The following is a 10,550-nucleotide window of genomic DNA, read 5'->3' on the forward strand; positions in this document are numbered from 1 at the left end:
TGTCTGTGCATCAATGCACAAGAGTCCTGGGAAAGATGGTGGCTTCTTACGAAGCGATTCCATTCGGCAGATTCCACGCACGAAACTTTTCAGTGGGATCTGCTGGACAAAATGGTCCGGATCGCAATCTGCAGATGCATCAGCGGATAACCTTATCGCCACGGGACAAGGGTGTCTCTTCTGTGGTGGTTGCAGAGTGCTCATCTGTTAGAGGGGCCGCAGATTCGGCATACAGGAACTGGGTCCCTGGTGACCACGGATTGCCAGTCTGAGAGGCTGGGGGAGCGGTCCACACAGGGAAGAAAACTTCCAGGGGAGTATGGTCAAGCCTGGAGATGTCTCTTCACATAAATATACTGGAGCTAAGAGCGATTTTACAATGCTCTAAGCCTGGCAAAAAACCCCTGCTTTCAGGGGTCAGCCGGTGTTGATCCAGTCGGGACAAACATCACGGGCAGTCGCCCACGTAAACAGACTGGGCGGCACAAGAAGCAGGAGAGCAATGGCAGAAGCTGCAAGGATTCTTCGCTGGGCGGAAGATCATGTGATAGCACTGTCAGAAAGTGTTCATTCCGGGAGTGGGACAAACTGGGAAAGCAGGACTTCCTCAGCAGACACGATCTACACCCGGGAGAGTGGGGGACTTCATCCAGAAGTCTTCCACATGATTGTGAAAACCGTTGGGAAAAAACCAAAGGTGGATATGATGGCGTCTCGCCTCAACAAAAAAAACTGGGACAGGTTATTGCGCCAGGTCAAGAGACCCTCAGGCAATAGCTGTGGACGCTCTGGTAAACACCGTGGGTGTTTCCAGTCAGTGTATGTGTTTCCTCCTCTGCCTCTCATACCAAAAAGTACTGAGAATTATACGGCAAAAGGGGAGTAAGAACGATACTCGTGGGCTCCGGATTGGCCAAGAAGAAACTTGGTACCCAGAACTTCAGGAGATGCTCACGGAAGATCCGTGGCCCTCTACCTCTAAGACGGGGAACCTGCTTCAGCAGGGGACCGTGTCTATTCCAAGACTTTACCGCGGCTGCGTTTGACGGGCATGGCGGTTGAAACGCCGAATTCTAAGGGAAAAAAGGCATTCCGGAAGAGGTCATTCCTACACTGGTAAAAAGCCAGGAAGGAGGTGGACTGCACAACATTATCACCGCATTTGGAGAAAAATATGTTGCGTGGTGTGAGGCCAGGGAAGGCCCCCCACGGAGGGAATTTTCAACTGGGGTCGATTCCTACATTTTCCTGCAAAACAGGATTGTCCTATGGGCCCTCAAATTGGGGTCCATTAAGGTTTCAAATTTCGGGCCCCTGTCGATTTTTCTTCCAGAAAGAATTGGCCCTTCAGTTTCCTGAAGGTCCAGACCTTTTGTAAAAAGGAGTACTACATATACAGCCCCCGGGTTTGTGCCCCCCAGTGGCTCCGTGGGACCTTAATGTAGTTTTTGGATTTTCTCAAATCCCATTGGTTTTGAGCCACTCAAATCGGTGGAATTGAAATATCTTACGTGGAAAGTAAACCATGCTACCAGCCCCTGGCTTCAGGCCAGGAGAGTATCAGAATTGGCGGGCTTTATCGTATAAAAGCCCATATCTGATTTTCCATTCGGGACAGGGCAGAAACTGCAGACGCGTCCTCAGTTTTCTGCCTAAGGTGGTGTCAGCGTTTCACCTGAAACCAGCCTATTGTGGTGGCCTGCGGCTACTAGCGATTTGGAGGATTCCAAGTTGCTGGACGTTTGTCCGGGCATTGAAAATATATATTTCAAGGACGGCTTGGAGTCCAGAAAAATCTGACTCGCTGTTTATTACTGTATGCACCCAACAAGCTGGGTGCTCCTGCTTCTAAGCAGACGATTTGCTCGTTGGATTTTGTAGCACAATTCAACTTGCACATTCTGTGGCAGGCCTGCCACAGCCTAAAATCTGTCAAGGCCCCATTCCACAAGGAAGGTGGGGCTCATCCTGGGGCGGCTGCCCGAGGGGTCTCGGCATTACAACTCTGCCGAGCAGCTACGTGGTCGGGGGAGAAACACGTTTGTAAAAATTCTACAAATTTGATACCCTGGCTAAAGAGGGACCTGGAGTTTCTCTCATTCGGTGCTGCAGAGTCATCCGCACTCTCCCGCCCGTTTTGGGAGCTTTGGTATAATCCCCATGGTCCTGACGGAAGTCCCCAGCATCCACTAGGACGTCAGAGAAAATAAGATTTTACTTACCGATAAATCTATTTCTCGTAGTCCGTAGTGGATGCCTGGGCGCCCCATCCCAAGTGCGGATTGTCTGCAATACTTGTACATAGTTATTGTTATAAAAAAAAAATCGGGTTGTTATTGTTTGTGAGCCGTCTGTTCAGAGGGCTCCTACGTTTGTCATTACTGTTAACTGGGTTTCAGATCACAAGTTGTACGGTGTGATTGGTGTGGCTGGTATGAGTCTTACCCGGGATTCAAAAATCCTTCCTTATTGTGTACGCTCGTCCCGGGGCACAGTATCCTAACTGAGGCTTGGAGGAGGGGTCATAGGGGGAGGAGCCACTGCAACACCACCTGATCCTAAAGCTTTATTTTTTGTGGCCCTGTCTCCTGCGGAGCCGCTAATCCCCATGGTCCTGACGGAGTCCCCAGCATCCACTACGGGACTACGAGAAATAGATTTTATCGGTAAGTAAAATCTTATTTTTTATTTAATTATCAATTTTTCTTAATAATGCACAGCATAATATATAAAAACTTTAAAACACACCAAAATTACTGCAGTACAAAAAGTCCCAGTAAAACTGTTGACGTTATTTTGTATTACCGTCCAAGTAAAACCGTATATACCGCTGGAGCTCCAATAAGGATATTCTTTAAGCAACACATAGTGCTATTTATGTAACTCCCCGGTGAAGGACTGGTTTGATTTGTAATCAAAATACGTTTGTTTACTTTGTATCCATAAGCCAGAGGAATATGCTTTTGTAGGAAAACTACAAAGCGTTCACAATGTGCCTGCCCGCACAAACAGCTAGTGTCCTCTTCTCTCCCACCGCCAATGATTAATGCTCACCACAGCCGTATGTTGGAGCCTCAGTGCGGGCTAGATCTTAAAACAGCTAGTGCCGAAGTTTTTTTTTTTTTTTTGTGTATATATACCTCTCTCATGCTCTTAAATATTATCTATAATCCCTTAAAGAATATATACCCGACATTGTTCCCCAGGGATCTCTTTCTTTTTCACATTATGCAGTTAAAATATCATATTGCTCATTAGGATGTCCTATATATTATTCATCTCAATTGAATCATTCAAAACCATTCGGAAAACAATGTACCCAGGGAGAAGATCCAAAACGCTTCGCGTTTTACATAGAAGATTGAATCTATCCCCCCCCTCTTGTTGTACTTTTAACATGTTTTACTATAGGTTTTTAATGTGTGAAATGATGAAGAGAGATGATAAATTTATAATACAGGTTTAGAAGATCAAACACACCTGTAAAAAGTTTAATTAATTCATGCTCTCCACTGATTGGGTAACCTGTATTTTTAAAATACGGACAATCTAATGCACCTTAATACCTTCTGATGAAAAACCGTGAGATTGGAAGCACGGGAGAAAACGCGTTAAGGATTCCATACAAAACACCTGCAGGCGGGTCTGGAAACCCCTCTATGCCAGAGGACACCTTGGAGGAATCACCTGAAATCAGCTTTTGAGAGTGTTGCTCCCACTCCCTGTGGACGCTGCTGTTACCGCCGCTCCTGCCCTGAGAACTTCGGCACTAGCCGTTTAAGATGTAGCCGCACTGAGGCTCCAACATACGGCTGTGGTGAGCATTAATCATTGGCGGTGGGGAGAGAAAGAGGGACACTAGCTGTTTGTGCGGCAGGCACATTGTGAACGCTTGTAGTTTCCTACAAAGCATATTCCTCTGGGCTTATGGATACAAAGTAACAACGTATTTTGATTACAAATCAAACCAGTCCTTCACCGGGGAGTTTACATAAAATATCACTATGTGTGCTTAAAGAATATCCTTATTGGAGCTCCAGCGGTATACGGTTTAATTGGGACGGTAATACAAATAACGTCACAGTTTTACTGGACTTTTGTACTGCAGTATTTGGTGTGTTTTTAAAGTTTTATATATTATGCTGTGGCATTATTAAGAAAAATTGATAATTAAATAAAAAACATAATTTTTTAATCAAAACACAATATATATATATATACGCTTCCCTTGTGATATATTTTTTTATATATTATATACTTTTAGTGATTACATCACTCTGCCTGAACATGGATCATCTGAGTAACCTCAGGCGCAGGTTTGTATAGGGTGGCCAGTGTGGTCACGCAGCCAGGCCCACTAGGCGTCACTGCCCTTTCCCCTCCTGTCACTCACGCTGCGGCTTTCTGGGGCCCTGTGACCGCCATCGTAGAGAAAGATCCCCCGTATACGCAGACACAGAAAACCTCGGAGATGAGGACCATGGGGTCTGTGTACAAACTCTGATGTCAGTGTATTGTCCGTCATGACTTCTCTATGGTAGTAGGAGTGTAATACGTCTTTTGCACCAAAGTCTGTATCTATTTTCATGTGTGCCGGGACGTTTACAAATACCCATTTTTACCATTACCAATTTCATTCCAGTAAGGTACAGATTTTAAGAAACACGACTGAAACTGGACGTTTACATAGATATCCTTCAGGTAAAATAACTGGCTGATTTCTTTGTGGATTTTTTCCTTCCAGTGCTGATTGAGAAAGACCAGAAACCCAAAGTGGAAGCCGGAGCGGTTAGAAGACGTGACCAAGGAGTACCTGGACGCCTGTTTTTTGCATCCCTTGGAAGCAATGACTTAAAGCTGTAATTAAATCATGCAATAAATTCCTAAAATAAAAAAGCGTTTTCTCTAGTCATATCACGGGTTTGAAAGTCGCCAGGAGCCAGTATATAGAAACATTAACAAGCAGACAAGTGTCCTTAGGAGAAGAGAGAAACGCGTCAGACGTAATGTTACATATTAGGGCATTTCCTCTCGTCTCATTCCTCCTCATTAATTCTGTAATGTTGCTCAATAAACGCAGGATTAAAAGATTGCAGTTTTGGTTTCCATAGATGCTTTAAACTGAAAAGAATCTGCTAATTTTACATAATCCATTTCTTACTTTTTCCTTGGACATCTGTTGTAAAATATATTGGGGCCAATTGAATCATTGGGAAGGTAAACGATGCCAGGCTTGCTGTAAAATGAGTCTGCTTGGCATCACCTCTCACCAGTATTCGCTATATATGTATGTTGTGTGTTTTATTGTGCCAGCGCGGATCTCACATGTAGCGGTGTTGGCTTCTCGGCACGGAAACACTTTTGTAGGAGTTTCAGACACTGCTGTCGGTTCAAGTGCTGGTCTGTCCCGCAGCATGATTCTGCTGGAAGAGACTGTAAGGCGTTACATCTGTAGGTAGATAAAGAGGGATGTAGTCAGGATCCCGACAGTCACAATACCGTCAGTGGAATCTTGACGGTCCACAGTGCCGACGGACCCCCAAAGTGGGAGTCTTATGGTTAGTGTTAGGGTTAGGCCACTACAGGGAGGGGTTGGCGTTAGGGCTATGGAAGGGGAGGCTGAGGTTTAGGCTGTGGGAGGGGAGGCTGCGGTTTAGGCTGTGGGAGGGGAGGCTGAAGTTTAGGCTATGGGAGGGGAGGCTTATGGTTAGGCTGTCGGAGGGGGAGGGTTAGGGTTAGGCTGTGGGAGAGGAGGCTGACGATTAGACTGTGGGAGGGGGAGGCCTAGGGTTAGGCTATGGGAGGGGAGGCTTAGGGTTTAGGGCCGTGGGAGGGGGAGGCTGATGGTTAGGCTGTGGGATGGGGTGGGGTTAGAATTAAGCTGTGGGGAGGTGGGGTTTAGGCTGTGGAAGGGGTGGGTTTAGGGTTTAGGCTGTGGGAGGCTTAGGGTTTAGGGCCTGTGGGGAGGGGGTGGGTTTAGGCTGTGGGGAGGGGAGGCTGAGGGTTAGGCTATGGGAGGGGGTGGGTTTAGGGGTTAGGTTTGTGGGGGGGAGGCTGAGGGTTTAGGCTGTGGGAGGGGGAGGACTGAGGGTTAGGCTTTGGGAGGGGAGGACTGAGGGTTAGGCCTTTGGGGAGGGGAGACTGAGGGTTAGGCTGTGGGAGGGGGAGACAGAGGGTTTAGGCTGTGGTAGGGGAGGCTGAGGGTTAGGCTGTGGGAGGGGGTTGAGTTAGGGTTAGGCTGTGGGAGGGGGAGGCTGAGGGTTAGGCTGTGGGAGGGGGTGGGTTTAGGGTTAGGGCTGTGGGAGGGGAGGCTTAGGGTTAGGCTGTGGAATGGGGAGACTGAGGGGTTAGGCTATGGAAGGGTGGGTGAGTGTTAGGTTGTGGGAGGGGGAGGCTGAGGGTTAGGCTGTGGTGAGGGGAGGCTTAGGGTTAAGCTGTGGTGAGGGGAGGCTTATGGTTAGGCTGTCGGAGGGGAGGGTTAGGCCTGTGGGAGGGGAGGGTTAGGGTTTAGGCTGTGGGGAGGGGAGGGTTTAGGCTGTGGTAGAGGAGGCTGACTATTAGACTATGGGAGGGGAGGGCCTAGGGTTAGGGCTATGGGAGGCTTAGGGTTTAGGCCGTGGGAGGGGGAGGCTGATGGTTAGGCTGTCGGAGGGGAGGGTTAGGGTTAAGCTGTGGGAGGGAAGGCTGACAGGCTGTAGGAGGGGGTGGGTTAGAGTTAGGGCTGTGGGAGTGGAGGCTTAGGGTTAGGCTGTGGGGAGGGGTGGGTTAGAATTAAAACTGTGGGAGGTGGGTTAGGCTGTAAGAGGGATGGATTAGGCCTGTGGGGAGGGGAGGCTGAGGGTTAGGCTACGTGAGGGGGAGGGTTAGGTTGTGGGGGGAGGGCTGTGGGAGGGGAGACTGAGGGTTTAGGCTGTGGGGAGGGGAGGACTGAGGGTTAGGTTGTGGGGGGGAGGCTGAGGGTTAGGCTGTGGTAGGGGAGGGTGAGGGTTAGGGCTTGTGGGAGGGGTGAGTTAGGGTTAGGGCTGTGGGAGGAGTGGGTTAGGGTTAGGCTGTGGGAGGGGGAGGCTTAGTGTTAGGCTGTGGAAGGGGAGACTGAGGGTTAGGCTTATGGGAGGGGTGGGTTAGGGTTTAGGCTGTGAGAGGGGGAGGCTGAGGGTTAGGCTGTGGGGGGGGAGGCTGAGGGTTAGGCTGTGGGAGGGGTGGGTTAGGGTTAGGGCTGTGGGGAGGGGTGGGTTAGGGTTAGGGCTATGGGAGGGGGAGGCTTAGGGTTAGGCCGTGGGAGGGGAGGCTGATGGTTAGGCTGTCGGAGGGGAGGGTTTAGGGGTTAAGCTGTGGGGAGGGAAGGCTGACAGGCTGTAGGAGGGGTGGGTTAGAGTTAGGCTGTGGGGAGTTGGAGGCTTAGGGTTAGGCTGTGGGAGGGGTGGGTTAGAATTTAGACTGTGGGAGGTGGATTAGGCTGTGGGAGGGGTGGGTTAGGCTGTGGGAGGCGAGGCTGAGGGTTAGGCTATGGGAGGGGAGGGGTTAGGTTGTGGGGGGGAGGCCTGTGGGAGGGGAGGACTGGAGGGTTAGGCTGTGGTGAGGGGGAGGCTTAGGGGTTAGGCTGTGGGAGGGGGTGGGTTAGGGTTAGGCTATGGGAGGGGAGGCTTAGGGTTAGGCCCGTGGGAGGGGGAGGCTGATGGATAGGCTGTCGGAGGGGGAGGGTTAGGGTTAAGCTGTGGGAGGGAAGGCTGACAGGGCTGTAGGAGGGGGTGGGTTTAGAGTTAGGCTGTGGGAGTGGAGGCTTAGGGTTAGGCTGTGGGAGGGGTGGGTTTAGAATTAGGACTGTGGGAGGTGGATTAGGCTGTGGGAGGGGTGGGGTTAGGCTGTGGGAGGCGAGGCTGAGGGTTAGGCTATGGAGGGGGAGGGTTAGGTTTGTGGGGGGAGGGCTGTGGGAGGGGAGACTGAGGGTTTAGGCTGTGGGAGGGGAGACTGAGGGGTTAGGTTGTGGGGGGGAGGCTGAGGGTTAGGCTGTGGTAGGGGAGGGTGAGGGTTAGGCTGTGGGAGGGGTGAGTTAGGGTTAGGCTGTGGGAGGAGTGGGTTAGGGTTAGGCTGTGGGAGGGGAGGGCCTTAGGGTTAAGCTGTGGAAGGAGAGACTGATGGTTAGGGCTATGGGAGGGTGGGGTTAGGGTTAGGCTATGGGAGGGGAGGCTGAGGGTTAGGCTGTTGGAGGGGTGGGTTAGGGTTAGGGCTGGTGGTGAGGGGAGGCTTCGGGTTAGGCTGTGGTGAGGGGAGGCCTTAGGGTTTAGGCTGTGGGAGGGGTGGGTTTAGGGTTAGGCTGTGGGTGGGGAGGCCTTAGGGTTAGGCTGTGAGAGGGGAGGGCTTATGGTTAGGATGTGGGAGGGGTGGGGTTAGGCTGTGGGGAGTGGAGGCTTAGGGTTAGGCTGTGGGGAGGGGTGGGTTAGGGTGAGGCTGTTTGGAGGTGGGTTAGGCTGTGGGAGGTGTGGGTTAGGGGAGGCTTAGGGTTAGGCCTGTGGGAGGGGAGGCTGAGGAGGGTTAGGCTGTGGGAGGGGAGGGCTGAGGGTTAGGCTGTGGGAGGGGCAGGCTAGGGTTAGGCTGTGGATGGGGGTCTGAGGGTCAGGCTGTGGGAGGGGAGGCTGAGGATTAGGGCTGTGGGAGGGGTGGGTTTAGGGTTAGGCTGTGGTGAAGGGAGGCTTGGGGTTAGGCTGTGGGAGGGGAGGCTGAGGAGGCTTAGGCTGTGGGAGGGGAGGGCTGATGGTTAGGCTATGAGGGGGGGGGGAGAATGAGGGTTAGAATACTCCGTTGGCTTTCTGACTATTGGGATTTCCACTGTCGGGACGCTGACCCACCAGCATTTTCATACCCAACCTGATATAAATTGCACCAGTATCAAGGTTTTGTATGATCAAGTACAAACCCTATTTAATAAAGGATGCTAACTAGGAACATGTTGGAGCTGAAACTCCTATACCAGGCATTTTCCAGGCCTCTTTCCTGAAGGTACACTAACAGTCCCACCAATAGTCCAGATTTTAGTGATATCCTTGCTTGAGCACAGGTGACTGCCTGCATGGGGAAATGAGGGAAGGTCAATGCTAGCTGTTATCTACTGCCCCCTCCCAGATTAAAGGCCTCACCACAATGGGGACCTCTGACTGGAGATAATCAGAGTTTCCCTCCCAGGTAAGAAAGACCATTTGGGTTGGGGCAGTGCTGACTAGGGGTTTCGGCTACTGTTGGAGACGTAGCTTAAGCCTGCCTGCAGATGGATAAAGGCTCAGCTGAAGATGTCACTGACCTGCCAGCCAAGGGGTGAAGATCCAATGCGTCGTCTCAGCTGAAATCAGGCTCCAGGGCTGGTGAGTATAGCTCTTGGTGAGAGGTGTGGGTGTCTGCACGGTGCATTGTTTTAAAGTGTTATAGGCAGTGGTGGATTTTACCTATCATTCCCCCCCCCCCCCCCCCCCCCCCCCTTCCCGGTAAAAACCCACCAAAAATAGTGGAGATGTGTTACATAGCTTAGAGAGAAATAAAGTACCAGCCAATCAAATCCTAACTGCCATGTTACAGGCTGTGTTTGAAAAAATGACAGGTGTGTGCTGATTGGTTGGTAGTTTACCTATCACCACTTTATCTCTCTCCAAGGCTCAGTACATCTGCATTACCTTTACATCTCCTGCCCTTGCCTTCAGGAATTAGGATATATCTTCTCTTGCCATTGGGTATGAGAATAAATGTATTGCTTTCAGTCCATTGTCCAGCCACTGTCCTGTCTCCAGGAAGTCCAGCCACTGCCCTGTCTCCAGGAAGTCCAGCCACTGCCCTGTCTCCAGGAAGTCCAGCCACTGCCCTGTCTCCAGGAAGTCCAGCCACTGCCCTGTCTCCAGAAAGTCCAGCCACTGCCCTGTCTCCAGGATGTCCAGCCACTGACCTGTCTCCAGGATGACCAGCCACTGACCTGTCTCCAGAATGTCCAGCCACTGACCTGTCTCCAGGATGTCCAGCCACTGACCTGCCACTGGTGTACTTAGCTGCTGACCTGCCTCCAGTGTGTCCAGCTGTTGACTTGCCTCCAGTGTGTCCAGCTGTTGACCTGCCTCCAGTGTGTCCAGCTGTTGGCCTGCCTCCAGAGTGTCCAGCCGTTGGCCGGCCTCCAGAGTGGCCGGCCTCCAGAGTGTCCAGCCGTTGGCCGGCCTCCAGAGTGTCCAGCCGTTGGCCGGCCTCCAGAGTGTCCAGCTGACCTGCCTCCAAAGTGTTCAGTCTAACCATGCTCACAGATTTCCTTTGCAATTGCTCTGTTTCCCAGAAGACTGCTTAATACTTGCAAGAGACCCCCGCTTCTAAATCTCCAGGCTCTACTCCAGTTTATTTTGATGGGTTCTCGGACACTTCATGCCTTGTTACTTCACTGTATTGATCTTTTCCATGCTGCACCAGCATTACTTGCCCACTCACCTAGATTGGCGATATACATGTTGCTGATCTACAGAGGGGTAGCTATAGTGTGGGTGGACCCCTCATAGACTTCCGCAAGTCACAGAGGATCTTTCCTG

This window comes from Pseudophryne corroboree, chromosome 7 (genome assembly GCF_028390025.1).
Source record: "Pseudophryne corroboree isolate aPseCor3 chromosome 7, aPseCor3.hap2, whole genome shotgun sequence".
In the NCBI taxonomy this organism is placed as follows: Eukaryota; Metazoa; Chordata; class Amphibia; order Anura; family Myobatrachidae; genus Pseudophryne; species Pseudophryne corroboree.